This window comes from Dendropsophus ebraccatus, chromosome 1 (assembly GCF_027789765.1).
Source record: "Dendropsophus ebraccatus isolate aDenEbr1 chromosome 1, aDenEbr1.pat, whole genome shotgun sequence".
NCBI lineage: Eukaryota > Metazoa > Chordata > Amphibia > Anura > Hylidae > Dendropsophus > Dendropsophus ebraccatus.
Genome location: NC_091454.1, coordinates 209,427,426 through 209,452,533, shown reverse-complemented (window position 1 = coordinate 209,452,533; position 25,108 = coordinate 209,427,426). Strand labels below are relative to the sequence as shown.

The following is a 25,108-nucleotide window of genomic DNA, read 5'->3' as shown; positions in this document are numbered from 1 at the left end:
TCAGGACAGATTCCTTGCCAAAGCAACTAAGTCTAGATTCAGGACAGGACAGATTCCTCGCTAAAGCGTCAAAGTCTAGATTCTGAACTTGCTATGCAGGAGAGGGCTGTGAGAGGTCTTGGAGGTCTTTTTTGAAAGAAAGACTACAACAAAACCTATGACTAGATTAGCAGAGATGGAATATTGACCTAAGGTCATGTTACCATTGTCATGAATGGAGTCGGGAAGGACTTTAAGGCCCTTAAGCCAGGTTATTTGCGACTGCCTCGTAGGTGTTTCGCATGGGTATTAAACAGAGCAAGAAAATCAGCAGATCTGGCATCTTAATCAACGGAACAGTCCGCTAGGAAGGTCTAAAGAGTCGCACAATGACTAAAGAGACCGCTGACCCCGACGTGATTTGAACACGCAACCTCCTGATCTGGAGTCAGACGCGCTACCGTTGCGCCACGAGGTCACCTCTGCCAGGACTTGTCTCGAAGGGATTCAGGACAGATTCCTTGCAAAAGCAACTAAGTCTAGATTCAGGACAGGACAGATTCCTCGCTAAAGCGTCTAAGTCTAGATTCTGAACTTGCTATGCAGGAGAGGGCTATGAGGAGAGGTCTTGGAGGTCTTTTTTGAAAGAAAGACTATAACACAACCTACTGACTAGATTAGCAGAGATGGAATATTGACCTAAGGTCGTGTTACCATTGTAATGAATGGAGTCGGGAAGGACTTTAAGGCCCTAAAGCCAGGTTATTTGCAACTGCCTCGTAGGTGTTTCGCATGGGTATTGAACAAAGCAAGAAAATCAGCAGCTCTGGCATTTTCATCAACGGAACAGTCCGCTAGGAAGGTCTAAAGAGTCGCACAACGACTAAAGAGAGCGCTGACCCCGACGTGATTTGAACACGCAACCTTCTGATCTGGAGTCAGACGCGCTACCGTTGCGCCACGAGGTCACCTCTGCCAGCCTTTTCTCGAAGGGATTCAGGACAGATTCCTTGCCAAAGCAACTAAGTCTAGATTCAGGACAGGACAGATTCCTCGCTAAAGCGTCAAAGTCTAGATTCTGAACTTGCTATGCAGGAGAGGGCTGTGAGAGGTCTTGGAGGTCTTTTTTGAAAGAAAGACTACAACAAAACCTATGACTAGATTAGCAGAGATGGAATATTGACCTAAGGTCATGTTACCATTGTCATGAATGGAGTCGGGAAGGACTTTAAGGCCCTTAAGCCAGGTTATTTGCGACTGCCTCGTAGGTGTTTCGCATGGGTATTAAACAGAGCAAGAAAATCAGCAGATCTGGCATCTTAATCAACGGAACAGTCCGCTAGGAAGGTCTAAAGAGTCGCACAATGACTAAAGAGACCGCTGACCCCGACGTGATTTGAACACGCAACCTCCTGATCTGGAGTCAGACGCGCTACCGTTGCGCCACGAGGTCACCTCTGCCAGGATTGTCTCGAAGGGATTCAGGACAGATTCCTTGCAAAAGCAACTAAGTCTAGATTCAGGACAGGACAGGACAGATTCCTCGCTAAAGCGTCTAAGTCTAGATTCTGAACTTGCTATGCAGGAGAGGGCTATGAGGAGAGGTCTTGGAGGTCTTTTTTGAAAGAAAGACTATAACACAACCTACTGACTAGATTAGCAGAGATGGAATATTGACCTAAGGTCGTGTTACCATTGTAATGAATGGAGTCGGGAAGGACTTTAAGGCCCTAAAGCCAGGTTATTTGCAACTGCCTCGTAGGTGTTTCGCATGGGTATTGAACAAAGCAAGAAAATCAGCAGCTCTGGCATTTTCATCAACGGAACAGTCCGCTAGGAAGGTCTAAAGAGTCGCACAACGACTAAAGAGAGCGCTGACCCCGACGTGATTTGAACACGCAACCTTCTGATCTGGAGTCAGACGCGCTACCGTTGCGCCACGAGGTCACCTCTGCCAGCCTTTTCTCGAAGGGATTCAGGACAGATTCCTTGCCAAAGCAACTAAGTCTAGATTCAGGACAGGACAGATTCCTCGCTAAAGCGTCAAAGTCTAGATTCTGAACTTGCTATGCAGGAGAGGGCTGTGAGAGGTCTTGGAGGTCTTTTTTGAAAGAAAGACTACAACAAAACCTATGACTAGATTAGCAGAGATGGAATATTGACCTAAGGTCATGTTACCATTGTCATGAATGGAGTCGGGAAGGACTTTAAGGGCCTTAAGCCAGGTTATTTGCGACTGCCTCGTAGGTGTTTCGCATGGGTATTAAACAGAGCAAGAAAATCAGCAGATCTGGCATCTTAATCAACGGAACAGTCCGCTAGGAAGGTCTAAAGAGTCGCACAATGACTAAAGAGACCGCTGACCCCGACGTGATTTGAACACGCAACCTCCTGATCTGGAGTCAGACGCGCTACCGTTGCACCACGAGGTCACCTCTGCCAGGTTTTTCTCGAAGGGATTCAGGACAGATTCCTTGCAAAAGCAACTAAGTCTAGATTCAGGACAGGACAGATTCCTCGCTAAAGCGTCTAAGTCTAGATTCTGAACTTGCTATGCAGGAGAGGGCTATGAGGAGAGGTCTTGGAGGTCTTTTTTGAAAGAAAGACTATAACACAACCTACTGACTAGATTAGCAGAGATGGAATATTGACCTAAGGTCGTGTTACCATTGTCATGAATGGAGTCGGGAAGGACTTTAAGGCCCTAAAGCCAGGTTATTTGCAACTGCCTCGTAGGTGTTTCGCATGGGTATTGAACAAAGCAAGAAAATCAGCAGCTCTGGCATTTTCATCAACGGAACAGTCCGCTAGGAAGGTCTAAAGAGTCGCACAACGACTAAAGAGAGCGCTGACCCCGACGTGATTTGAACACGCAACCTTCTGATCTGGAGTCAGACGCGCTACCGTTGCGCCACGAGGTCACCTCTGCCAGCCTTTTCTCGAAGGGATTCAGGACAGATTCCTTGCCAAAGCAACTAAGTCTAGATTCAGGACAGGACAGATTCCTCGCTAAAGCGTCAAAGTCTAGATTCTGAACTTGCTATGCAGGAGAGGGCTGTGAGAGGTCTTGGAGGTCTTTTTTGAAAGAAAGACTACAACAAAACCTATGACTAGATTAGCAGAGATGGAATATTGACCTAAGGTCATGTTACCATTGTCATGAATGGAGTCGGGAAGGACTTTAAGGCCCTTAAGCCAGGTTATTTGCGACTGCCTCGTAGGTGTTTCGCATGGGTATTAAACAGAGCAAGAAAATCAGCAGATCTGGCATCTTAATCAACGGAACAGTCCGCTAGGAAGGTCTAAAGAGTCGCACAATGACTAAAGAGACCGCTGACCCCGACGTGATTTGAACACGCAACCTCCTGATCTGGAGTCAGACGCGCTACCGTTGCGCCACGAGGTCACCTCTGCCAGGATTGTCTCGAAGGGATTCAGGACAGATTCCTTGCAAAAGCAACTAAGTCTAGATTCAGGACAGGACAGGACAGATTCCTCGCTAAAGCGTCTAAGTCTAGATTCTGAACTTGCTATGCAGGAGAGGGCTATGAGGAGAGGTCTTGGAGGTCTTTTTTGAAAGAAAGACTATAACACAACCTACTGACTAGATTAGCAGAGATGGAATATTGACCTAAGGTCGTGTTACCATTGTAATGAATGGAGTCGGGAAGGACTTTAAGGCCCTAAAGCCAGGTTATTTGCAACTGCCTCGTAGGTGTTTCGCATGGGTATTGAACAAAGCAAGAAAATCAGCAGCTCTGGCATTTTCATCAACGGAACAGTCCGCTAGGAAGGTCTAAAGAGTCGCACAACGACTAAAGAGAGCGCTGACCCCGACGTGATTTGAACACGCAACCTTCTGATCTGGAGTCAGACGCGCTACCGTTGCGCCACGAGGTCACCTCTGCCAGCCTTTTCTCGAAGGGATTCAGGACAGATTCCTTGCCAAAGCAACTAAGTCTAGATTCAGGACAGGACAGATTCCTCGCTAAAGCGTCAAAGTCTAGATTCTGAACTTGCTATGCAGGAGAGGGCTGTGAGAGGTCTTGGAGGTCTTTTTTGAAAGAAAGACTACAACAAAACCTATGACTAGATTAGCAGAGATGGAATATTGACCTAAGGTCATGTTACCATTGTCATGAATGGAGTCGGGAAGGACTTTAAGGCCCTTAAGCCAGGTTATTTGCGACTGCCTCGTAGGTGTTTCGCATGGGTATTAAACAGAGCAAGAAAATCAGCAGATCTGGCATCTTAATCAACGGAACAGTCCGCTAGGAAGGTCTAAAGAGTCGCACAATGACTAAAGAGACCGCTGACCCCGACGTGATTTGAACACGCAACCTCCTGATCTGGAGTCAGACGCGCTACCGTTGCGCCACGAGGTCACCTCTGCCAGGCCTTTTCTCGAAGGGATTCAGGACAGATTCCTTGCAAAAGCAACTAAGTCTAGATTCAGGACAGGACAGGACAGATTCCTCGCTAAAGCGTCTAAGTCTAGATTCTGAACTTGCTATGCAGGAGAGGGCTATGAGGAGAGGTCTTGGAGGTCTTTTTTGAAAGAAAGACTATAACACAACCTACTGACTAGATTAGCAGAGATGGAATATTGACCTAAGGTCGTGTTACCATTGTAATGAATGGAGTCGGGAAGGACTTTAAGGCCCTAAAGCCAGGTTATTTGCAACTGCCTCGTAGGTGTTTCGCATGGGTATTGAACAAAGCAAGAAAATCAGCAGCTCTGGCATTTTCATCAACGGAACAGTCCGCTAGGAAGGTCTAAAGAGTCGCACAACGACTAAAGAGAGCGCTGACCCCGACGTGATTTGAACACGCAACCTTCTGATCTGGAGTCAGACGCGCTACCGTTGCGCCACGAGGTCACCTCTGCCAGCCTTTTCTCGAAGGGATTCAGGACAGATTCCTTGCCAAAGCAACTAAGTCTAGATTCAGGACAGGACAGATTCCTCGCTAAAGCGTCAAAGTCTAGATTCTGAACTTGCTATGCAGGAGAGGGCTGTGAGAGGTCTTGGAGGTCTTTTTTGAAAGAAAGACTACAACAAAACCTATGACTAGATTAGCAGAGATGGAATATTGACCTAAGGTCATGTTACCATTGTCATGAATGGAGTCGGGAAGGACTTTAAGGCCCTTAAGCCAGGTTATTTGCGACTGCCTCGTAGGTGTTTCGCATGGGTATTAAACAGAGCAAGAAAATCAGCAGATCTGGCATCTTAATCAACGGAACAGTCCGCTAGGAAGGTCTAAAGAGTCGCACAATGAACTAAAGAGACCGCTGACCCCGACGTGATTTGAACACGCAACCTCCTGATCTGGAGTCAGACGCGCTACCGTTGCGCCACGAGGTCACCTCTGCCAGGACTTGTCTCGAAGGGATTCAGGACAGATTCCTTGCAAAAGCAACTAAGTCTAGATTCAGGACAGGACAGGACAGATTCCTCGCTAAAGCGTCTAAGTCTAGATTCTGAACTTGCTATGCAGGAGAGGGCTATGAGGAGAGGTCTTGGAGGTCTTTTTTGAAAGAAAGACTATAACACAACCTACTGACTAGATTAGCAGAGATGGAATATTGACCTAAGGTCGTGTTACCATTGTCATGAATGGAGTCGGGAAGGACTTTAAGGCCCTAAAGCCAGGTTATTTGCAACTGCCTCGTAGGTGTTTCGCATGGGTATTGAACAAAGCAAGAAAATCAGCAGCTCTGGCATTTTCATCAACGGAACAGTCCGCTAGGAAGGTCTAAAGAGTCGCACAACGACTAAAGAGAGCGCTGACCCCGACGTGATTTGAACACGCAACCTTCTGATCTGGAGTCAGACGCGCTACCGTTGCGCCACGAGGTCACCTCTGCCAGCCTTTTCTCGAAGGGATTCAGGACAGATTCCTTGCCAAAGCAACTAAGTCTAGATTCAGGACAGGACAGATTCCTCGCTAAAGCGTCAAAGTCTAGATTCTGAACTTGCTATGCAGGAGAGGGCTGTGAGAGGTCTTGGAGGTCTTTTTTGAAAGAAAGACTACAACAAAACCTATGACTAGATTAGCAGAGATGGAATATTGACCTAAGGTCATGTTACCATTGTCATGAATGGAGTCGGGAAGGACTTTAAGGCCCTTAAGCCAGGTTATTTGCGACTGCCTCGTAGGTGTTTCGCATGGGTATTAAACAGAGCAAGAAAATCAGCAGATCTGGCATCTTAATCAACGGAACAGTCCGCTAGGAAGGTCTAAAGAGTCGCACAATGAACTAAAGAGACCGCTGACCCCGACGTGATTTGAACACGCAACCTCCTGATCTGGAGTCAGACGCGCTACCGTTGCGCCACGAGGTCACCTCTGCCAGGATTGTCTCGAAGGGATTCAGGACAGATTCCTTGCAAAAGCAACTAAGTCTAGATTCAGGACAGGACAGGACAGATTCCTCGCTAAAGCGTCTAAGTCTAGATTCTGAACTTGCTATGCAGGAGAGGGCTATGAGGAGAGGTCTTGGAGGTCTTTTTTGAAAGAAAGACTATAACACAACCTACTGACTAGATTAGCAGAGATGGAATATTGACCTAAGGTCGTGTTACCATTGTCATGAATGGAGTCGGGAAGGACTTTAAGGCCCTAAAGCCAGGTTATTTGCAACTGCCTCGTAGGTGTTTCGCATGGGTATTGAACAAAGCAAGAAAATCAGCAGCTCTGGCATTTTCATCAACGGAACAGTCCGCTAGGAAGGTCTAAAGAGTCGCACAACGACTAAAGAGAGCGCTGACCCCGACGTGATTTGAACACGCAACCTTCTGATCTGGAGTCAGACGCGCTACCGTTGCGCCACGAGGTCACCTCTGCCAGCCTTTTCTCGAAGGGATTCAGGACAGATTCCTTGCCAAAGCAACTAAGTCTAGATTCAGGACAGGACAGATTCCTCGCTAAAGCGTCAAAGTCTAGATTCTGAACTTGCTATGCAGGAGAGGGCTGTGAGAGGTCTTGGAGGTCTTTTTTGAAAGAAAGACTACAACAAAACCTATGACTAGATTAGCAGAGATGGAATATTGACCTAAGGTCATGTTACCATTGTCATGAATGGAGTCGGGAAGGACTTTAAGGCCCTTAAGCCAGGTTATTTGCGACTGCCTCGTAGGTGTTTCGCATGGGTATTAAACAGAGCAAGAAAATCAGCAGATCTGGCATCTTAATCAACGAAACAGTCCGCTAGGAAGGTCTAAAGAGTCGCACAATAACTAAAGAGACCGCTGACCCCGACGTTGATTTGAACACGCAACCTCCTGATCTGGAGTCAGACGCGCTACCGTTGCGCCACGAGGTCACCTCTAGCAGCCTTTTCTCGAAGGGATTCAGGACAGATTCCTTGCAAAAGCAACTAAGTCTAGATTCAGGACAGGACAGGACAGATTCCTCGCTAAAGCGTCTAAGTCTAGATTCTGAACTTGCTATGCAGGAGAGGGCTATGAGGAGAGGTCTTGGAGGTCTTTTTTGAAAGAAAGACTATAACACAACCTACTGACTAGATTAGCAGAGATGGAATATTGACCTAAGGTCGTGTTACCATTGTAATGAATGGAGTCGGGAAGGACTTTAAGGCCCTAAAGCCAGGTTATTTGCAACTGCCTCGTAGGCGTTTCGCATGGGTATTGAACAAAGCAAGAAAATCAGCAGCTCTGGCATTTTCATCAACGGAACAGTCCGCTAGGAAGGTCTAAAGAGTCGCACAACGACTAAAGAGAGCGCTGACCCCGACGTGATTTGAACACGCAACCTTCTGATCTGGAGTCAGACGCGCTACCGTTGCGCCACGAGGTCACCTCTGCCAGCCTTTTCTCGAAGGGATTCAGGACAGATTCCTTGCCAAAGCAACTAAGTCTAGATTCAGGACAGGACAGATTCCTCGCTAAAGCGTCAAAGTCTAGATTCTGAACTTGCTATGCAGGAGAGGGCTGTGAGAGGTCTTGGAGGTCTTTTTTGAAAGAAAGACTACAACAAAACCTATGACTAGATTAGCAGAGATGGAATATTGACCTAAGGTCATGTTACCATTGTCATGAATGGAGTCGGGAAGGACTTTAAGGCCCTTAAGCCAGGTTATTTGCGACTGCCTCGTAGGTGTTTCGCATGGGTATTAAACAGAGCAAGAAAATCAGCAGATCTGGCATCTTAATCAACGGAACAGTCCGCTAGGAAGGTCTAAAGAGTCGCACAATGACTAAAGAGACCGCTGACCCCGACGTGATTTGAACACGCAACCTCCTGATCTGGAGTCAGACGCGCTACCGTTGCGCCACGAGGTCACCTCTGCCAGGCCTTTTCTCGAAGGGATTCAGGACAGATTCCTTGCAAAGCAACTAAGTCTAGATTCAGGACAGGACAGATTCCTCGCTAAAGCGTCTAAGTCTAGATTCTGAACTTGCTATGCAGGAGAGGGCTATGAGGAGAGGTCTTGGAGGTCTTTTTTGAAAGAAAGACTATAACACAACCTACTGACTAGATTAGCAGAGATGGAATATTGACCTAAGGTCGTGTTACCATTGTCATGAATGGAGTCGGGAAGGACTTTAAGGCCCTAAAGCCAGGTTATTTGCAACTGCCTCGTAGGTGTTTCGCATGGGTATTGAACAAAGCAAGAAAATCAGCAGCTCTGGCATTTTCATCAACGGAACAGTCCGCTAGGAAGGTCTAAAGAGTCGCACAACGACTAAAGAGAGCGCTGACCCCGACGTGATTTGAACACGCAACCTTCTGATCTGGAGTCAGACGCGCTACCGTTGCGCCACGAGGTCACCTCTGCCAGCCTTTTCTCGAAGGGATTCAGGACAGATTCCTTGCCAAAGCAACTAAGTCTAGATTCAGGACAGGACAGATTCCTCGCTAAAGCGTCAAAGTCTAGATTCTGAACTTGCTATGCAGGAGAGGGCTGTGAGAGGTCTTGGAGGTCTTTTTTGAAAGAAAGACTACAACAAAACCTATGACTAGATTAGCAGAGATGGAATATTGACCTAAGGTCATGTTACCATTGTCATGAATGGAGTCGGGAAGGACTTTAAGGCCCTTAAGCCAGGTTATTTGCGACTGCCTCGTAGGTGTTTCGCATGGGTATTAAACAGAGCAAGAAAATCAGCAGATCTGGCATCTTAATCAACGGAACAGTCCGCTAGGAAGGTCTAAAGAGTCGCACAATGACTAAAGAGACCGCTGACCCCGACGTGATTTGAACACGCAACCTCCTGATCTGGAGTCAGACGCGCTACCGTTGCGCCACGAGGTCACCTCTGCCAGGATTGTCTCGAAGGGATTCAGGACAGATTCCTTGCAAAAGCAACTAAGTCTAGATTCAGGACAGGACAGGACAGATTCCTCGCTAAAGCGTCTAAGTCTAGATTCTGAACTTGCTATGCAGGAGAGGGCTATGAGGAGAGGTCTTGGAGGTCTTTTTTGAAAGAAAGACTATAACACAACCTACTGACTAGATTAGCAGAGATGGAATATTGACCTAAGGTCGTGTTACCATTGTAATGAATGGAGTCGGGAAGGACTTTAAGGCCCTAAAGCCAGGTTATTTGCAACTGCCTCGTAGGTGTTTCGCATGGGTATTGAACAAAGCAAGAAAATCAGCAGCTCTGGCATTTTCATCAACGGAACAGTCCGCTAGGAAGGTCTAAAGAGTCGCACAACAACTAAAGAGAGCGCTGACCCCGACGTGATTTGAACACGCAACCTTCTGATCTGGAGTCAGACGCGCTACCGTTGCGCCACGAGGTCACCTCTGCCAGCCTTTTCTCGAAGGGATTCAGGACAGATTCCTTGCCAAAGCAACTAAGTCTAGATTCAGGACAGGACAGATTCCTCGCTAAAGCGTCAAAGTCTAGATTCTGAACTTGCTATGCAGGAGAGGGCTGTGAGAGGTCTTGGAGGTCTTTTTTGAAAGAAAGACTACAACAAAACCTATGACTAGATTAGCAGAGATGGAATATTGACCTAAGGTCATGTTACCATTGTCATGAATGGAGTCGGGAAGGACTTTAAGGCCCTTAAGCCAGGTTATTTGCGACTGCCTCGTAGGTGTTTCGCATGGGTATTAAACAGAGCAAGAAAATCAGCAGATCTGGCATCTTAATCAACGGAACAGTCCGCTAGGAAGGTCTAAAGAGTCGCACAATGACTAAAGAGACCGCTGACCCCGACGTGATTTGAACACGCAACCTCCTGATCTGGAGTCAGACGCGCTACCGTTGCGCCACGAGGTCACCTCTGCCAGGATTGTCTCGAAGGGATTCAGGACAGATTCCTTGCAAAAGCAACTAAGTCTAGATTCAGGACAGGACAGGACAGATTCCTCGCTAAAGCGTCTAAGTCTAGATTCTGAACTTGCTATGCAGGAGAGGGCTATGAGGAGAGGTCTTGGAGGTCTTTTTTGAAAGAAAGACTATAACACAACCTACTGACTAGATTAGCAGAGATGGAATATTGACCTAAGGTCGTGTTACCATTGTCATGAATGGAGTCGGGAAGGACTTTAAGGCCCTAAAGCCAGGTTATTTGCAACTGCCTCGTAGGTGTTTCGCATGGGTATTGAACAAAGCAAGAAAATCAGCAGCTCTGGCATTTTCATCAACGGAACAGTCCGCTAGGAAGGTCTAAAGAGTCGCACAACGACTAAAGAGAGCGCTGACCCCGACGTGATTTGAACACGCAACCTTCTGATCTGGAGTCAGACGCGCTACCGTTGCGCCACGAGGTCACCTCTGCCAGCCTTTTCTCGAAGGGATTCAGGACAGATTCCTTGCCAAAGCAACTAAGTCTAGATTCAGGACAGGACAGATTCCTCGCTAAAGCGTCAAAGTCTAGATTCTGAACTTGCTATGCAGGAGAGGGCTGTGAGAGGTCTTGGAGGTCTTTTTTGAAAGAAAGACTACAACAAAACCTATGACTAGATTAGCAGAGATGGAATATTGACCTAAGGTCATGTTACCATTGTCATGAATGGAGTCGGGAAGGACTTTAAGGCCCTTAAGCCAGGTTATTTGCGACTGCCTCGTAGGTGTTTCGCATGGGTATTAAACAGAGCAAGAAAATCAGCAGATCTGGCATCTTAATCAACGGAACAGTCCGCTAGGAAGGTCTAAAGAGTCGCACAATGACTAAAGAGACCGCTGACCCCGACGTGATTTGAACACGCAACCTCCTGATCTGGAGTCAGACGCGCTACCGTTGCGCCACGAGGTCACCTCTGCCAGGATTGTCTCGAAGGGATTCAGGACAGATTCCTTGCAAAAGCAACTAAGTCTAGATTCAGGACAGGACAGGACAGATTCCTCGCTAAAGCGTCTAAGTCTAGATTCTGAACTTGCTATGCAGGAGAGGGCTATGAGGAGAGGTCTTGGAGGTCTTTTTTGAAAGAAAGACTATAACACAACCTACTGACTAGATTAGCAGAGATGGAATATTGACCTAAGGTCGTGTTACCATTGTAATGAATGGAGTCGGGAAGGACTTTAAGGCCCTAAAGCCAGGTTATTTGCAACTGCCTCGTAGGTGTTTCGCATGGGTATTGAACAAAGCAAGAAAATCAGCAGCTCTGGCATTTTCATCAACGGAACAGTCCGCTAGGAAGGTCTAAAGAGTCGCACAACGACTAAAGAGAGCGCTGACCCCGACGTGATTTGAACACGCAACCTTCTGATCTGGAGTCAGACGCGCTACCGTTGCGCCACGAGGTCACCTCTGCCAGCCTTTTCTCGAAGGGATTCAGGACAGATTCCTTGCCAAAGCAACTAAGTCTAGATTCAGGACAGGACAGATTCCTCGCTAAAGCGTCAAAGTCTAGATTCTGAACTTGCTATGCAGGAGAGGGCTGTGAGAGGTCTTGGAGGTCTTTTTTGAAAGAAAGACTACAACAAAACCTATGACTAGATTAGCAGAGATGGAATATTGACCTAAGGTCATGTTACCATTGTCATGAATGGAGTCGGGAAGGACTTTAAGGCCCTTAAGCCAGGTTATTTGCGACTGCCTCGTAGGTGTTTCGCATGGGTATTAAACAGAGCAAGAAAATCAGCAGATCTGGCATCTTAATCAACGGAAACAGTCCGCTAGGAAGGTCTAAAGAGTCGCACAATGACTAAAGAGACCGCTGACCCCGACGTGATTTGAACACGCAACCTCCTGATCTGGAGTCAGACGCGCTACCGTTGCGCCACGAGGTCACCTCTGCCAGGATTGTCTCGAAGGGATTCAGGACAGATTCCTTGCAAAAGCAACTAAGTCTAGATTCAGGACAGGACAGGACAGATTCCTCGCTAAAGCGTCTAAGTCTAGATTCTGAACTTGCTATGCAGGAGAGGGCTATGAGGAGAGGTCTTGGAGGTCTTTTTTGAAAGAAAGACTATAACACAACCTACTGACTAGATTAGCAGAGATGGAATATTGACCTAAGGTCGTGTTACCATTGTAATGAATGGAGTCGGGAAGGACTTTAAGGCCCTAAAGCCAGGTTATTTGCAACTGCCTCGTAGGTGTTTCGCATGGGTATTGAACAAAGCAAGAAAATCAGCAGCTCTGGCATTTTCATCAACGGAACAGTCCGCTAGGAAGGTCTAAAGAGTCGCACAACGACTAAAGAGAGCGCTGACCCCGACGTGATTTGAACACGCAACCTTCTGATCTGGAGTCAGACGCGCTACCGTTGCGCCACGAGGTCACCTCTGCCAGCCTTTTCTCGAAGGGATTCAGGACAGATTCCTTGCCAAAGCAACTAAGTCTAGATTCAGGACAGGACAGATTCCTCGCTAAAGCGTCAAAGTCTAGATTCTGAACTTGCTATGCAGGAGAGGGCTGTGAGAGGTCTTGGAGGTCTTTTTTGAAAGAAAGACTACAACAAAACCTATGACTAGATTAGCAGAGATGGAATATTGACCTAAGGTCATGTTACCATTGTCATGAATGGAGTCGGGAAGGACTTTAAGGCCCTTAAGCCAGGTTATTTGCGACTGCCTCGTAGGTGTTTCGCATGGGTATTAAACAGAGCAAGAAAATCAGCAGATCTGGCATCTTAATCAACGGAACAGTCCGCTAGGAAGGTCTAAAGAGTCGCACAATGACTAAAGAGACCGCTGACCCCGACGTGATTTGAACACGCAACCTCCTGATCTGGAGTCAGACGCGCTACCGTTGCGCCACGAGGTCACCTCTGCCAGGACTTGTCTCGAAGGGATTCAGGACAGATTCCTTGCAAAAGCAACTAAGTCTAGATTCAGGACAGGACAGGACAGATTCCTCGCTAAAGCGTCTAAGTCTAGATTCTGAACTTGCTATGCAGGAGAGGGCTATGAGGAGAGGTCTTGGAGGTCTTTTTTGAAAGAAAGACTATAACACAACCTACTGACTAGATTAGCAGAGATGGAATATTGACCTAAGGTCGTGTTACCATTGTCATGAATGGAGTCGGGAAGGACTTTAAGGCCCTAAAGCCAGGTTATTTGCAACTGCCTCGTAGGTGTTTCGCATGGGTATTGAACAAAGCAAGAAAATCAGCAGCTCTGGCATTTTCATCAACGGAACAGTCCGCTAGGAAGGTCTAAAGAGTCGCACAACGACTAAAGAGAGCGCTGACCCCGACGTGATTTGAACACGCAACCTTCTGATCTGGAGTCAGACGCGCTACCGTTGCGCCACGAGGTCACCTCTGCCAGCCTTTTCTCGAAGGGATTCAGGACAGATTCCTTGCCAAAGCAACTAAGTCTAGATTCAGGACAGGACAGATTCCTCGCTAAAGCGTCAAAGTCTAGATTCTGAACTTGCTATGCAGGAGAGGGCTGTGAGAGGTCTTGGAGGTCTTTTTTGAAAGAAAGACTACAACAAAACCTATGACTAGATTAGCAGAGATGGAATATTGACCTAAGGTCATGTTACCATTGTCATGAATGGAGTCGGGAAGGACTTTAAGGCCCTTAAGCCAGGTTATTTGCGACTGCCTCGTAGGTGTTTCGCATGGGTATTAAACAGAGCAAGAAAATCAGCAGATCTGGCATCTTAATCAACGGAACAGTCCGCTAGGAAGGTCTAAAGAGTCGCACAATGACTAAAGAGACCGCTGACCCCGACGTGATTTGAACACGCAACCTCCTGATCTGGAGTCAGACGCGCTACCGTTGCGCCACGAGGTCACCTCTGCCAGCATTGTCTCGAAGGGATTCAGGACAGATTCCTTGCAAAAGCAACTAAGTCTAGATTCAGGACAGGACAGATTCCTCGCTAAAGCGTCTAAGTCTAGATTCTGAACTTGCTATGCAGGAGAGGGCTATGAGGAGAGGTCTTGGAGGTCTTTTTTGAAAGAAAGACTATAACACAACCTACTGACTAGATTAGCAGAGATGGAATATTGACCTAAGGTCGTGTTACCATTGTAATGAATGGAGTCGGGAAGGACTTTAAGGCCCTAAAGCCAGGTTATTTGCAACTGCCTCGTAGGTGTTTCGCATGGGTATTGAACAAAGCAAGAAAATCAGCAGCTCTGGCATTTTCATCAACGGAACAGTCCGCTAGGAAGGTCTAAAGAGTCGCACAACGACTAAAGAGAGCGCTGACCCCGACGTGATTTGAACACGCAACCTTCTGATCTGGAGTCAGACGCGCTACCGTTGCGCCACGAGGTCACCTCTGCCAGCCTTTTCTCGAAGGGATTCAGGACAGATTCCTTGCCAAAGCAACTAAGTCTAGATTCAGGACAGGACAGATTCCTCGCTAAAGCGTCAAAGTCTAGATTCTGAACTTGCTATGCAGGAGAGGGCTGTGAGAGGTCTTGGAGGTCTTTTTTGAAAGAAAGACTACAACAAAACCTATGACTAGATTAGCAGAGATGGAATATTGACCTAAGGTCATGTTACCATTGTCATGAATGGAGTCGGGAAGGACTTTAAGGCCCTTAAGCCAGGTTATTTGCGACTGCCTCGTAGGTGTTTCGCATGGGTATTAAACAGAGCAAGAAAATCAGCAGATCTGGCATCTTAATCAACGGAACAGTCCGCTAGGAAGGTCTAAAGAGTCGCACAATGACTAAAGAGACCGCTGACCCCGACGTGATTTGAACACGCAACCTCCTGATCTGGAGTCAGACGCGCTACCGTTGCGCCACGAGGTCACCTCTGCCAGGATTGTCTCGAAGGGATTCAGGACAGATTCCTTGCAAAAGCAACTAAGTCTAGATTCAGGACAGGACAGGACAGATTCCTCGCTAAAGCGTCTAAGTCTAGATTCTGAACTTGCTATGCAGGAGAGGGCTATGAGGAGAGGTCTTGGAGGTCTTTTTTGAAAGAAAGACTATAACACAACCTACTGACTAGATTAGCAGAGATGGAATATTGACCTAAGGTCGTGTTACCATTGTCATGAATGGAGTCGGGAAGGACTTTAAGGCCCTAAAGCCAGGTTATTTGCAACTGCCTCGTAGGTGTTTCGCATGGGTATTGAACAAAGCAAGAAAATCAGCAGCTCTGGCATTTTCATCAACGGAACAGTCCGCTAGGAAGGTCTAAAGAGTCGCACAACGACTAAAGAGAGCGCTGACCCCGACGTGATTTGAACACGCAACCTTCTGATCTGGAGTCAGACGCGCTACCGTTGCGCCACGAGGTCACCTCTGCCAGCCTTTTCTCGAAGGGATTCAGGACAGATTCCTTGCCAAAGCAACTAAGTCTAGATTCAGGACAGGACAGATTCCTCGCTAAAGCGTCAAAGTCTAGATTCTGAACTTGCTATGCAGGAGAGGGCTGTGAGAGGTCTTGGAGGTCTTTTTTGAAAGAAAGACTACAACAAAACCTATGACTAGATTAGCAGAGATGGAATATTGACCTAAGGTCATGTTACCATTGTCATGAATGGAGTCGGGAAGGACTTTAAGGCCCTTAAGCCAGGTTATTTGCGACTGCCTCGTAGGTGTTTCGCATGGGTATTAAACAGAGCAAGAAAATCAGCAGATCTGGCATCTTAATCAACGGAACAGTCCGCTAGGAAGGTCTAAAGAGTCGCACAATGACTAAAGAGACCGCTGACCCCGACGTGATTTGAACACGCAACCTCCTGATCTGGAGTCAGACGCGCTACCGTTGCGCCACGAGGTCACCTCTGCCAGCCTTTTCTCGAAGGGATTCAGGACAGATTCCTTGCCAAAGCAACTAAGTCTAGATTCAGGACAGGACAGATTCCTCGCTAAAGCGTCTAAGTCTAGATTCTGAACTTGCTATGCAGGAGAGGGCTGTGAGAGGTCTTGGAGGTCTTTTTTGAAAGAAAGACTACAACAAAACCTATGACTAGATTAGCAGAGATGGAATATTGACCTAAGGTCGTGTTACCATTGTCATGAATGGAGTCGGGAAGGACTTTAAGGCCCTTAAGCCAGGTTATTTGCGACTGCCTCGTAGGTGTTTCGCATGGGTATTAAACAGAGCAAGAAAATCAGCAGATCTGGCATCTTAATCAACGGAACAGTCCGCTAGGAAGGTCTAAAGAGTCGCACAATGACTAAAGAGAGCGCTGACCCCGACGTGATTTGAACACGCAACCTTCTGATCTGGAGTCAGACGCGCTACCGTTGCGCCACGAGGTCACCTCTGCCAGCCATTTCTCGAATTGATTCAGGACAGATTCCTTGCCAAAGCAACTAAGTCTAGATTCAGGACAGGACAGATTCCTCGCTAAAGCGTCAAAGTCTAGATTCTGAACTTGCTATGCAGGAGAGGGCTGTGAGAGGTCTTGGAGGTCTTTTTTGAAAGAAAGACTACAACAAAACCTATGACTAGATTAGCAGAGATGGAATATTGACCTAAGGTCATGTTACCATTGTCATGAATGGAGTCGGGAAGGACTTTAAGGCCCTTAAGCCAGGTTATTTGCGACTGCCTCGTAGGTGTTTCGCATGGGTATTAAACAGAGCAAGAAAATCAGCAGATCTGGCATCTTAATCAACGGAACAGTCCGCTAGGAAGGTCTAAAGAGTCGCACAATGACTAAAGAGACCGCTGACCCCGACGTGATTTGAACACGCAACCTCCTGATCTGGAGTCAGACGCGCTACCGTTGCGCCACGAGGTCACCTCTGCCAGGATTGTCTCGAAGGGATTCAGGACAGATTCCTTGCAAAAGCAACTAAGTCTAGATTCAGGACAGGACAGGACAGATTCCTCGCTAAAGCGTCTAAGTCTAGATTCTGAACTTGCTATGCAGGAGAGGGCTATGAGGAGAGGTCTTGGAGGTCTTTTTTGAAAGAAAGACTATAACACAACCTACTGACTAGATTAGCAGAGATGGAATATTGACCTAAGGTCGTGTTACCATTGTCATGAATGGAGTCGGGAAGGACTTTAAGGCCCTAAAGCCAGGTTATTTGCAACTGCCTCGTAGGTGTTTCGCATGGGTATTGAACAAAGCAAGAAAATCAGCAGCTCTGGCATTTTCATCAACGGAACAGTCCGCTAGGAAGGTCTAAAGAGTCGCACAACGACTAAAGAGAGCGCTGACCCCGACGTGATTTGAACACGCAACCTTCTGATCTGGAGTCAGACGCGCTACCGTTGCGCCACGAGGTCACCTCTGCCAGCCTTTTCTCGAAGGGATTCAGGACAGATTCCTTGCCAAAGCAACTAAGTCTAGATTCAGGACAGGACAGATTCCTCGCTAAAGCGTCAAAGTCTAGATTCTGAACTTGCTATGCAGGAGAGGGCTGTGAGAGGTCTTGGAGGTCTTTTTTGAAAGAAAGACTACAACAAAACCTATGACTAGATTAGCAGAGATGGAATATTGACCTAAGGTCATGTTACCATTGTCATGAATGGAGTCGGGAAGGACTTTAAGGCCCTTAAGCCAGGTTATTTGCGACTGCCTCGTAGGTGTTTCGCATGGGTATTAAACAGAGCAAGAAAATCAGCAGATCTGGCATCTTAATCAACGGAACAGTCCGCTAGGAAGGTCTAAAGAGTCGCACAATGACTAAAGAGACCGCTGACCCCGACGTGATTTGAACACGCAACCTCCTGATCTGGAGTCAGACGCGCTACCGTTGCGCCACGAGGTCACCTCTGCCAGGATTGTCTCGAAGGGATTCAGGACAGATTCCTTGCAAAAGCAACTAAGTCTAGATTCAGGACAGGACAGGACAGATTCCTCGCTAAAGCGTCTAAGTCTAGATTCTGAACTTGCTATGCAGGAGAGGGCTATGAGGAGAGGTCTTGGAGGTCTTTTTTGAAAGAAAGACTATAACACAACCTACTGACTAGATTAGCAGAGATGGAATATTGACCTAAGGTCGTGTTACCATTGTCATGAATGGAGTCGGGAAGGACTTTAAGGCCCTAAAGCCAGGTTATTTGCAACTGCCTCGTAGGTGTTTCGCATGGGTATTGAACAAAGCAAGAAAATCAGCAGCTCTGGCATTTTCATCAACGGAACAGTCCGCTAGGAAGGTCTAAAGAGTCGCACAACGACTAAAGAGAGCGCTGACCCCGACGTGATTTGAACACGCAACCTTCTGATCTGGAGTCAGACGCGCTACCGTTGCGCCACGAGGTCACCTCTGCCAGCCTTTTCTCGAAGGGATTCAGGACAGATTCCTTGCCAAAGCAACTAAGTCTAGATTCAGGACAGGACAGATTCCTCGCTAAAGCGTCAAAGTCTAGATTCTGAACTTGCTATGCAGGAGAGGGCTGTGAGAGGTCTTGGAGGTCTTTTTTGAAAGAAAGACTACAACAAAACCTATGACTAGATTAGCAGAGATGGAATATTGACCTAAGGTCATGTTACCATTGTCATGAATGGAGTCGGGAAGGACTTTAAGGCCCTTAAGCCAGGTTATTTGCGACTGCCTCGTAGGTGTTTCGCATGGGTATTAAACAGAGCAAGAAAATCAGCAGATCTGGCATCTTAATCAACGGAACAGTCCGCTAGGAAGGTCTAAAGAGTCGCACAATGACTAAAGAGACCGCTGACCCCGACGTGATTTGAACACGCAACCTCCTGATCTGGAGTCAGACGCGCTACCGTTGCGCCACGAGGTCACCTCTGCCAGGATTGTCTCGAAGGGATTCAGGACAGATTCCTTGCAAAAGCAACTAAGTCTAGATTCAGGACAGGACAGGACAGATTCCTCGCTAAAGCGTCTAAGTCTAGATTCTGAACTTGCTATGCAGGAGAGGGCTATGAGGAGAGGTCTTGGAGGTCTTTTTTGAAAGAAAGACTATAACACAACCTACTGACTAGATTAGCAGAGATGGAATATTGACCTAAGGTCGTGTTACCATTGTCATGAATGGAGTCGGGAAGGACTTTAAGGCCCTAAAGCCAGGTTATTTGCAACTGCCTCGTAGGTGTTTCGCATGGGTATTGAACAAAGCAAGAAAATCAGCAGCTCTGGCATTTTCATCAACGGAACAGTCCGCTAGGAAGGTCTAAAGAGTCGCACAACGACTAAAGAGAGCGCTGACCCCGACGTGATTTGAACACGCAACCTTCTGATCTGGAGTCAGACGCGCTACCGTTGCGCCACGAGGTCACCTCTGCCAGCCTTTTCTCGAAGGGATTCAGGACAGATTCCTTGCCAAAGCAACTAAGTCTAGATTCAGGACAGGACAGATTCCTCGCTAAAGCGTCAAAGTCTAGATTCTGAACTTGCTATGCAGGAGAGGGCTGTGAGAGGTCTTGGAGGTCTTTTTTGAAAGAAAGACTACAACAAAACCTATGACTAGATTAGCAGAGATGGAATATTGACCTAAGGTCATGTTACCATTGTCATGAATGGAGTCGGGAAGGACTTTAAGGCCCTTAAGCCAGGTTATTTGCGACTGCCTCGTAGGTGTTTCGCATGGGTATTAAACAGAGCAAGAAAATCAGCAGATCTGGCATCTTAATCAACGGAACAGTCCGCTAGGAAGGTCTAAAGAGTCGCACAATGACTAAAGAGACCGCTGACCCCGACGTGATTTGAACACGCAACCTCCTGATCTGGAGTCAGACGCGCTACCGTTGCGCCACGAGGTCACCTCTGCCAGGACTGTCTCGAAGGGATTCAGGACAGATTCCTTGCAAAAGCAACTAAGTCTAGATTCAGGACAGGACAGGACAGATTCCTCGCTAAAGCGTCTAAGTCTAGATTCTGAACTTGCTATGCAGGAGAGGGCTATGAGGAGAGGTCTTGGAGGTCTTTTTTGAAAGAAAGACTATAACACAACCTACTGACTAGATTAGCAGAGATGGAATATTGACCTAAGGTCGTGTTACCATTGTCATGAATGGAGTCGGGAAGGACTTTAAGGCCCTAAAGCCAGGTTATTTGCAACTGCCTCGTAGGTGTTTCGCATGGGTATTGAACAAAGCAAGAAAATCAGCAGCTCTGGCATTTTCATCAACGGAACAGTCCGCTAGGAAGGTCTAAAGAGTCGCACAACGAACTAAAGAGAGCGCTGACCCCGACGTGATTTGAACACGCAACCTTCTGATCTGGAGTCAGACGCGCTACCGTTGCGCCACGAGGTCACCTCTGCCAGCCTTTTCTCGAAGGGATTCAGGACAGATTCCTTGCCAAAGCAACTAAGTCTAGATTCAGGACAGGACAGATTCCTCGCTAAAGCGTCAAAGTCTAGATTCTGAACTTGCTATGCAGGAGAGGGCTGTGAGAGGTCTTGGAGGTCTTTTTTGAAAGAAAGACTACAACAAAACCTATGACTAGATTAGCAGAGATGGAATATTGACCTAAGGTCATGTTACCATTGTCATGAATGGAGTCGGGAAGGACTTTAAGGCCCTTAAGCCAGGTTATTTGCGACTGCCTCGTAGGTGTTTCGCATGGGTATTAAACAGAGCAAGAAAATCAGCAGATCTGGCATCTTAATCAACGGAACAGTCCGCTAGGAAGGTCTAAAGAGTCGCACAATGACTAAAGAGACCGCTGACCCCGACGTGATTTGAACACGCAACCTCCTGATCTGGAGTCAGACGCGCTACCGTTGCGCCACGAGGTCACCTCTGCCAGGATTGTTCTCGAAGGGATTCAGGACAGATTCCTTGCAAAAGCAACTAAGTCTAGATTCAGGACAGGACAGGACAGATTCCTCGCTAAAGCGTCTAAGTCTAGATTCTGAACTTGCTATGCAGGAGAGGGCTATGAGGAGAGGTCTTGGAGGTCTTTTTTGAAAGAAAGACTATAACACAACCTACTGACTAGATTAGCAGAGATGGAATATTGACCTAAGGTCGTGTTACCATTGTCATGAATGGAGTCGGGAAGGACTTTAAGGCCCTAAAGCCAGGTTATTTGCAACTGCCTCGTAGGTGTTTCGCATGGGTATTGAACAAAGCAAGAAAATCAGCAGCTCTGGCATTTTCATCAACGGAACAGTCCGCTAGGAAGGTCTAAAGAGTCGCACAACGACTAAAGAGAGCGCTGACCCCGACGTGATTTGAACACGCAACCTTCTGATCTGGAGTCAGACGCGCTACCGTTGCGCCACGAGGTCACCTCTGCCAGCCTTTTCTCGAAGGGATTCAGGACAGATTCCTTGCCAAAGCAACTAAGTCTAGATTCAGGACAGGACAGATTCCTCGCTAAAGCGTCAAAGTCTAGATTCTGAACTTGCTATGCAGGAGAGGGCTGTGAGAGGTCTTGGAGGTCTTTTTTGAAAGAAAGACTACAACAAAACCTATGACTAGATTAGCAGAGATGGAATATTGACCTAAGGTCATGTTACCATTGTCATGAATGGAGTCGGGAAGGACTTTAAGGCCCTTAAGCCAGGTTATTTGCGACTGCCTCGTAGGTGTTTCGCATGGGTATTAAACAGAGCAAGAAAATCAGCAGATCTGGCATCTTAATCAACGGAACAGTCCGCTAGGAAGGTCTAAAGAGTCGCACAATGACTAAAGAGACCGCTGACCCCGACGTGATTTGAACACGCAACCTCCTGATCTGGAGTCAGACGCGCTACCGTTGCGCCACGAGGTCACCTCTGCCAGGACTTTTCTCGAAGGGATTCAGGACAGATTCCTTGCAAAAGCAACTAAGTCTAGATTCAGGACAGGACAGGACAGATTCCTCGCTAAAGCGTCTAAGTCTAGATTCTGAACTTGCTATGCAGGAGAGGGCTATGAGGAGAGGTCTTGGAGGTCTTTTTTGAAAGAAAGACTATAACACAACCTACTGACTAGATTAGCAGAGATGGAATATTGACCTAAGGTCGTGTTACCATTGTCATGAATGGAGTCGGGAAGGACTTTAAGGCCCTAAAGCCAGGTTATTTGCAACTGCCTCGTAGGTGTTTCGCATGGGTATTAAACAGAGCAAGAAAATCAGCAGATCTGGCATCTTAATCAACGGAACAGTCCGCTAGGAAGGACTAAAGAGTCGCACAATGACTAAAGAGACCGCTGACCCCGACATGATTTGAACACGCAACCTTCTGATCTGGAGTCAGACGCGCTACCGTTGCGCCACGAGGTCACCTCTGCCAGCCTTTTCTCGAAGGGATTCAGGACAGATTCCTTGCCAAAGCAACTAAGTCTAGATTCAGGACAGGACAGATTCCTCGCTAAAGCGTCAAAGTCTAGATTCTGAACTTGCTATGCAGGAGAGGGCTGTGAGAGGTCTTGGAGGTCTTTTTTGAAAGAAAGACTACAACAAAACCTATGACTAGATTAGCAGAGATGGAATATTGACCTAAGGTCATGTTACCATTGTCATGAATGGAGTCGGGAAGGACTTTAAGGCCCTTAAGCCAGGTTATTTGCGACTGCCTCGTAGGTGTTTCGCATGGGTATTAAACAGAGCAAGAAAATCAGCAGATCTGGCATCTTAATCAACGGAACAGTCCGCTAGGAAGGTCTAAAGAGTCGCACAATGACTAAATAGACCGCTGACCCCGACGTGATTTGAACACGCAACCTCCTGATCTGGAGTCAGACGCGCTACCGTTGCGCCACGAGGTCACCTCTGCCAGCCTTTTCTCGAAGGGATTCAGGACAGATTCCTTGCCAAAGCAACTAAGTCTAGATTCAGGACAGGACAGGACAGATTCCTCGCTAAAGCGTCTAAGTCTAGATTCTGAACTTGCTATGCAGGAGAGGGCTATGAGGAGAGGTCTTGGAGGTCTTTTTTGAAAGAAAGACTATAACACAACCTACTGACTAGATTAGCAGAGATGGAATATTGACCTAAGGTCGTGTTACCATTGTAATGAATGGAGTCGGGAAGGACTTTAAGGCCCTAAAGCCAGGTTATTTGCAACTGCCTCGTAGGTGTTTCGCATGGGTATTGAACAAAGCAAGAAAATCAGCAGCTCTGGCATTTTCATCAACGGAACAGTCCGCTAGGAAGGTCTAAAGAGTCGCACAACGACTAAAGAGAGCGCTGACCCCGACGTGATTTGAACACGCAACCTTCTGATCTGGAGTCAGACGCGCTACCGTTGCGCCACGAGGTCACCTCTGCCAGCCTTTTCTCGAAGGGATTCAGGACAGATTCCTTGCCAAAGCAACTAAGTCTAGATTCAGGACAGGACAGATTCCTCGCTAAAGCGTCAAAGTCTAGATTCTGAACTTGCTATGCAGGAGAGGGCTGTGAGAGGTCTTGGAGGTCTTTTTTGAAAGAAAGACTACAACAAAACCTATGACTAGATTAGCAGAGATGGAATATTGACCTAAGGTCATGTTACCATTGTCATGAATGGAGTCGGGAAGGACTTTAAGGCCCTTAAGCCAGGTTATTTGCGACTGCCTCGTAGGTGTTTCGCATGGGTATTAAACAGAGCAAGAAAATCAGCAGATCTGGCATCTTAATCAACGGAACAGTCCGCTAGGAAGGTCTAAAGAGTCGCACAATGACTAAAGAGACCGCTGACCCCGACGTGATTTGAACACGCAACCTCCTGATCTGGAGTCAGACGCGCTACCGTTGCGCCACGAGGTCACCTCTGCCAGGCCTTTTCTCGAAGGGATTCAGGACAGATTCCTTGCAAAAGCAACTAAGTCTAGATTCAGGACAGGACAGGACAGATTCCTCGCTAAAGCGTCTAAGTCTAGATTCTGAACTTGCTATGCAGGAGAGGGCTATGAGGAGAGGTCTTGGAGGTCTTTTTTGAAAGAAAGACTATAACACAACCTACTGACTAGATTAGCAGAGATGGAATATTGACCTAAGGTCGTGTTACCATTGTCATGAATGGAGTCGGGAAGGACTTTAAGGCCCTAAAGCCAGGTTATTTGCAACTGCCTCGTAGGTGTTTCGCATGGGTATTGAACAAAGCAAGAAAATCAGCAGCTCTGGCATTTTCATCAACGGAACAGTCCGCTAGGAAGGTCTAAAGAGTCGCACAACGACTAAAGAGAGCGCTGACCCCGACGTGATTTGAACACGCAACCTTCTGATCTGGAGTCAGACGCGCTACCGTTGCGCCACGAGGTCACCTCTGCCAGCCTTTTCTCGAAGGGATTCAGGACAGATTCCTTGCCAAAGCAACTAAGTCTAGATTCAGGACAGGACAGATTCCTCGCTAAAGCGTCAAAGTCTAGATTCTGAACTTGCTATGCAGGAGAGGGCTGTGAGAGGTCTTGGAGGTCTTTTTTGAAAGAAAGACTACAACAAAACCTATGACTAGATTAGCAGAGATGGAATATTGACCTAAGGTCATGTTACCATTGTCATGAATGGAGTCGGGAAGGACTTTAAGGCCCTTAAGCCAGGTTATTTGCGACTGCCTCGTAGGTGTTTCGCATGGGTATTAAACAGAGCAAGAAAATCAGCAGATCTGGCATCTTAATCAACGGAACAGTCCGCTAGGAAGGTCTAAAGAGTCGCACAATGACTAAAGAGACCGCTGACCCCGACGTGATTTGAACACGCAACCTTCCTGATCTGGAGTCAGACGCGCTACCGTTGCGCCACGAGGTCACCTCTGCCAGCCTTTTCTCGAAGGGATTCAGGACAGATTCCTTGCCAAAGCAACTAAGTCTAGATTCAGGACAGGACAGATTCCTCGCTAAAGCGTCTAAGTCTAGATTCTGAACTTGCTATGCAGGAGAGGGCTATGAGGAGAGGTCTTGGAGGTCTTTTTTGAAAGAAAGACTATAACACAACCTACTG

At 47.2% G+C, this 25,108-nt stretch overlaps 50 non-coding genes across 50 annotated transcripts; all 50 read right to left on the bottom strand.

The window, feature by feature from the left end:
* Nucleotides 1-385: 385 nt before the first annotated feature.
* Nucleotides 386-457, bottom strand: TRNAW-CCA (transfer RNA tryptophan (anticodon CCA)). The gene has a single exon. It is a non-coding gene; the product is annotated as a tRNA-Trp (tRNA).
* Nucleotides 458-875: 418 nt separating this feature from the next.
* TRNAW-CCA (transfer RNA tryptophan (anticodon CCA)) lies at nt 876-947 on the bottom strand. Its single transcript has one exon. It is a non-coding gene; the product is annotated as a tRNA-Trp (tRNA).
* A 413-nt stretch (nt 948-1,360) lies between these two features.
* TRNAW-CCA (transfer RNA tryptophan (anticodon CCA)) lies at nt 1,361-1,432 on the bottom strand. Its single transcript has one exon. It is a non-coding gene; the product is annotated as a tRNA-Trp (tRNA).
* Nucleotides 1,433-1,854: 422 nt separating this feature from the next.
* On the bottom strand, nt 1,855-1,926 carry TRNAW-CCA (transfer RNA tryptophan (anticodon CCA)). Its single transcript has one exon. It is a non-coding gene; the product is annotated as a tRNA-Trp (tRNA).
* A 413-nt stretch (nt 1,927-2,339) lies between these two features.
* On the bottom strand, nt 2,340-2,411 carry TRNAW-CCA (transfer RNA tryptophan (anticodon CCA)). The gene has a single exon. It is a non-coding gene; the product is annotated as a tRNA-Trp (tRNA).
* Nucleotides 2,412-2,828: 417 nt separating this feature from the next.
* Nucleotides 2,829-2,900, bottom strand: TRNAW-CCA (transfer RNA tryptophan (anticodon CCA)). Its single transcript has one exon. It is a non-coding gene; the product is annotated as a tRNA-Trp (tRNA).
* Nucleotides 2,901-3,313: 413 nt separating this feature from the next.
* TRNAW-CCA (transfer RNA tryptophan (anticodon CCA)) lies at nt 3,314-3,385 on the bottom strand. The gene has a single exon. It is a non-coding gene; the product is annotated as a tRNA-Trp (tRNA).
* A 422-nt stretch (nt 3,386-3,807) lies between these two features.
* On the bottom strand, nt 3,808-3,879 carry TRNAW-CCA (transfer RNA tryptophan (anticodon CCA)). Its single transcript has one exon. It is a non-coding gene; the product is annotated as a tRNA-Trp (tRNA).
* Nucleotides 3,880-4,292: 413 nt separating this feature from the next.
* TRNAW-CCA (transfer RNA tryptophan (anticodon CCA)) lies at nt 4,293-4,364 on the bottom strand. Its single transcript has one exon. It is a non-coding gene; the product is annotated as a tRNA-Trp (tRNA).
* Nucleotides 4,365-4,787: 423 nt separating this feature from the next.
* Nucleotides 4,788-4,859, bottom strand: TRNAW-CCA (transfer RNA tryptophan (anticodon CCA)). Its single transcript has one exon. It is a non-coding gene; the product is annotated as a tRNA-Trp (tRNA).
* Nucleotides 4,860-5,273: 414 nt separating this feature from the next.
* On the bottom strand, nt 5,274-5,345 carry TRNAW-CCA (transfer RNA tryptophan (anticodon CCA)). The gene has a single exon. It is a non-coding gene; the product is annotated as a tRNA-Trp (tRNA).
* Nucleotides 5,346-5,768: 423 nt separating this feature from the next.
* On the bottom strand, nt 5,769-5,840 carry TRNAW-CCA (transfer RNA tryptophan (anticodon CCA)). Its single transcript has one exon. It is a non-coding gene; the product is annotated as a tRNA-Trp (tRNA).
* Nucleotides 5,841-6,254: 414 nt separating this feature from the next.
* Nucleotides 6,255-6,326, bottom strand: TRNAW-CCA (transfer RNA tryptophan (anticodon CCA)). Its single transcript has one exon. It is a non-coding gene; the product is annotated as a tRNA-Trp (tRNA).
* Nucleotides 6,327-6,748: 422 nt separating this feature from the next.
* Nucleotides 6,749-6,820, bottom strand: TRNAW-CCA (transfer RNA tryptophan (anticodon CCA)). The gene has a single exon. It is a non-coding gene; the product is annotated as a tRNA-Trp (tRNA).
* Nucleotides 6,821-7,728: 908 nt separating this feature from the next.
* On the bottom strand, nt 7,729-7,800 carry TRNAW-CCA (transfer RNA tryptophan (anticodon CCA)). Its single transcript has one exon. It is a non-coding gene; the product is annotated as a tRNA-Trp (tRNA).
* Nucleotides 7,801-8,213: 413 nt separating this feature from the next.
* Nucleotides 8,214-8,285, bottom strand: TRNAW-CCA (transfer RNA tryptophan (anticodon CCA)). The gene has a single exon. It is a non-coding gene; the product is annotated as a tRNA-Trp (tRNA).
* Nucleotides 8,286-8,702: 417 nt separating this feature from the next.
* TRNAW-CCA (transfer RNA tryptophan (anticodon CCA)) lies at nt 8,703-8,774 on the bottom strand. The gene has a single exon. It is a non-coding gene; the product is annotated as a tRNA-Trp (tRNA).
* A 413-nt stretch (nt 8,775-9,187) lies between these two features.
* Nucleotides 9,188-9,259, bottom strand: TRNAW-CCA (transfer RNA tryptophan (anticodon CCA)). Its single transcript has one exon. It is a non-coding gene; the product is annotated as a tRNA-Trp (tRNA).
* Nucleotides 9,260-9,681: 422 nt separating this feature from the next.
* On the bottom strand, nt 9,682-9,753 carry TRNAW-CCA (transfer RNA tryptophan (anticodon CCA)). The gene has a single exon. It is a non-coding gene; the product is annotated as a tRNA-Trp (tRNA).
* Nucleotides 9,754-10,166: 413 nt separating this feature from the next.
* Nucleotides 10,167-10,238, bottom strand: TRNAW-CCA (transfer RNA tryptophan (anticodon CCA)). The gene has a single exon. It is a non-coding gene; the product is annotated as a tRNA-Trp (tRNA).
* A 422-nt stretch (nt 10,239-10,660) lies between these two features.
* On the bottom strand, nt 10,661-10,732 carry TRNAW-CCA (transfer RNA tryptophan (anticodon CCA)). Its single transcript has one exon. It is a non-coding gene; the product is annotated as a tRNA-Trp (tRNA).
* A 413-nt stretch (nt 10,733-11,145) lies between these two features.
* On the bottom strand, nt 11,146-11,217 carry TRNAW-CCA (transfer RNA tryptophan (anticodon CCA)). The gene has a single exon. It is a non-coding gene; the product is annotated as a tRNA-Trp (tRNA).
* A 422-nt stretch (nt 11,218-11,639) lies between these two features.
* TRNAW-CCA (transfer RNA tryptophan (anticodon CCA)) lies at nt 11,640-11,711 on the bottom strand. The gene has a single exon. It is a non-coding gene; the product is annotated as a tRNA-Trp (tRNA).
* A 414-nt stretch (nt 11,712-12,125) lies between these two features.
* On the bottom strand, nt 12,126-12,197 carry TRNAW-CCA (transfer RNA tryptophan (anticodon CCA)). Its single transcript has one exon. It is a non-coding gene; the product is annotated as a tRNA-Trp (tRNA).
* A 422-nt stretch (nt 12,198-12,619) lies between these two features.
* Nucleotides 12,620-12,691, bottom strand: TRNAW-CCA (transfer RNA tryptophan (anticodon CCA)). Its single transcript has one exon. It is a non-coding gene; the product is annotated as a tRNA-Trp (tRNA).
* Nucleotides 12,692-13,104: 413 nt separating this feature from the next.
* On the bottom strand, nt 13,105-13,176 carry TRNAW-CCA (transfer RNA tryptophan (anticodon CCA)). Its single transcript has one exon. It is a non-coding gene; the product is annotated as a tRNA-Trp (tRNA).
* Nucleotides 13,177-13,599: 423 nt separating this feature from the next.
* Nucleotides 13,600-13,671, bottom strand: TRNAW-CCA (transfer RNA tryptophan (anticodon CCA)). The gene has a single exon. It is a non-coding gene; the product is annotated as a tRNA-Trp (tRNA).
* Nucleotides 13,672-14,084: 413 nt separating this feature from the next.
* On the bottom strand, nt 14,085-14,156 carry TRNAW-CCA (transfer RNA tryptophan (anticodon CCA)). The gene has a single exon. It is a non-coding gene; the product is annotated as a tRNA-Trp (tRNA).
* A 417-nt stretch (nt 14,157-14,573) lies between these two features.
* Nucleotides 14,574-14,645, bottom strand: TRNAW-CCA (transfer RNA tryptophan (anticodon CCA)). The gene has a single exon. It is a non-coding gene; the product is annotated as a tRNA-Trp (tRNA).
* A 413-nt stretch (nt 14,646-15,058) lies between these two features.
* On the bottom strand, nt 15,059-15,130 carry TRNAW-CCA (transfer RNA tryptophan (anticodon CCA)). Its single transcript has one exon. It is a non-coding gene; the product is annotated as a tRNA-Trp (tRNA).
* A 422-nt stretch (nt 15,131-15,552) lies between these two features.
* TRNAW-CCA (transfer RNA tryptophan (anticodon CCA)) lies at nt 15,553-15,624 on the bottom strand. The gene has a single exon. It is a non-coding gene; the product is annotated as a tRNA-Trp (tRNA).
* A 413-nt stretch (nt 15,625-16,037) lies between these two features.
* Nucleotides 16,038-16,109, bottom strand: TRNAW-CCA (transfer RNA tryptophan (anticodon CCA)). Its single transcript has one exon. It is a non-coding gene; the product is annotated as a tRNA-Trp (tRNA).
* A 413-nt stretch (nt 16,110-16,522) lies between these two features.
* Nucleotides 16,523-16,594, bottom strand: TRNAW-CCA (transfer RNA tryptophan (anticodon CCA)). The gene has a single exon. It is a non-coding gene; the product is annotated as a tRNA-Trp (tRNA).
* A 413-nt stretch (nt 16,595-17,007) lies between these two features.
* TRNAW-CCA (transfer RNA tryptophan (anticodon CCA)) lies at nt 17,008-17,079 on the bottom strand. Its single transcript has one exon. It is a non-coding gene; the product is annotated as a tRNA-Trp (tRNA).
* Nucleotides 17,080-17,501: 422 nt separating this feature from the next.
* Nucleotides 17,502-17,573, bottom strand: TRNAW-CCA (transfer RNA tryptophan (anticodon CCA)). Its single transcript has one exon. It is a non-coding gene; the product is annotated as a tRNA-Trp (tRNA).
* A 413-nt stretch (nt 17,574-17,986) lies between these two features.
* TRNAW-CCA (transfer RNA tryptophan (anticodon CCA)) lies at nt 17,987-18,058 on the bottom strand. Its single transcript has one exon. It is a non-coding gene; the product is annotated as a tRNA-Trp (tRNA).
* Nucleotides 18,059-18,480: 422 nt separating this feature from the next.
* On the bottom strand, nt 18,481-18,552 carry TRNAW-CCA (transfer RNA tryptophan (anticodon CCA)). The gene has a single exon. It is a non-coding gene; the product is annotated as a tRNA-Trp (tRNA).
* A 413-nt stretch (nt 18,553-18,965) lies between these two features.
* TRNAW-CCA (transfer RNA tryptophan (anticodon CCA)) lies at nt 18,966-19,037 on the bottom strand. The gene has a single exon. It is a non-coding gene; the product is annotated as a tRNA-Trp (tRNA).
* A 422-nt stretch (nt 19,038-19,459) lies between these two features.
* TRNAW-CCA (transfer RNA tryptophan (anticodon CCA)) lies at nt 19,460-19,531 on the bottom strand. Its single transcript has one exon. It is a non-coding gene; the product is annotated as a tRNA-Trp (tRNA).
* A 413-nt stretch (nt 19,532-19,944) lies between these two features.
* Nucleotides 19,945-20,016, bottom strand: TRNAW-CCA (transfer RNA tryptophan (anticodon CCA)). Its single transcript has one exon. It is a non-coding gene; the product is annotated as a tRNA-Trp (tRNA).
* A 423-nt stretch (nt 20,017-20,439) lies between these two features.
* Nucleotides 20,440-20,511, bottom strand: TRNAW-CCA (transfer RNA tryptophan (anticodon CCA)). Its single transcript has one exon. It is a non-coding gene; the product is annotated as a tRNA-Trp (tRNA).
* A 413-nt stretch (nt 20,512-20,924) lies between these two features.
* TRNAW-CCA (transfer RNA tryptophan (anticodon CCA)) lies at nt 20,925-20,996 on the bottom strand. The gene has a single exon. It is a non-coding gene; the product is annotated as a tRNA-Trp (tRNA).
* Nucleotides 20,997-21,419: 423 nt separating this feature from the next.
* TRNAW-CCA (transfer RNA tryptophan (anticodon CCA)) lies at nt 21,420-21,491 on the bottom strand. Its single transcript has one exon. It is a non-coding gene; the product is annotated as a tRNA-Trp (tRNA).
* A 413-nt stretch (nt 21,492-21,904) lies between these two features.
* TRNAW-CCA (transfer RNA tryptophan (anticodon CCA)) lies at nt 21,905-21,976 on the bottom strand. Its single transcript has one exon. It is a non-coding gene; the product is annotated as a tRNA-Trp (tRNA).
* A 423-nt stretch (nt 21,977-22,399) lies between these two features.
* TRNAW-CCA (transfer RNA tryptophan (anticodon CCA)) lies at nt 22,400-22,471 on the bottom strand. Its single transcript has one exon. It is a non-coding gene; the product is annotated as a tRNA-Trp (tRNA).
* A 413-nt stretch (nt 22,472-22,884) lies between these two features.
* TRNAW-CCA (transfer RNA tryptophan (anticodon CCA)) lies at nt 22,885-22,956 on the bottom strand. The gene has a single exon. It is a non-coding gene; the product is annotated as a tRNA-Trp (tRNA).
* Nucleotides 22,957-23,378: 422 nt separating this feature from the next.
* On the bottom strand, nt 23,379-23,450 carry TRNAW-CCA (transfer RNA tryptophan (anticodon CCA)). Its single transcript has one exon. It is a non-coding gene; the product is annotated as a tRNA-Trp (tRNA).
* Nucleotides 23,451-23,863: 413 nt separating this feature from the next.
* On the bottom strand, nt 23,864-23,935 carry TRNAW-CCA (transfer RNA tryptophan (anticodon CCA)). Its single transcript has one exon. It is a non-coding gene; the product is annotated as a tRNA-Trp (tRNA).
* Nucleotides 23,936-24,358: 423 nt separating this feature from the next.
* On the bottom strand, nt 24,359-24,430 carry TRNAW-CCA (transfer RNA tryptophan (anticodon CCA)). Its single transcript has one exon. It is a non-coding gene; the product is annotated as a tRNA-Trp (tRNA).
* A 413-nt stretch (nt 24,431-24,843) lies between these two features.
* TRNAW-CCA (transfer RNA tryptophan (anticodon CCA)) lies at nt 24,844-24,916 on the bottom strand. The gene has a single exon. It is a non-coding gene; the product is annotated as a tRNA-Trp (tRNA).
* Nucleotides 24,917-25,108: the final 192 nt, after the last annotated feature.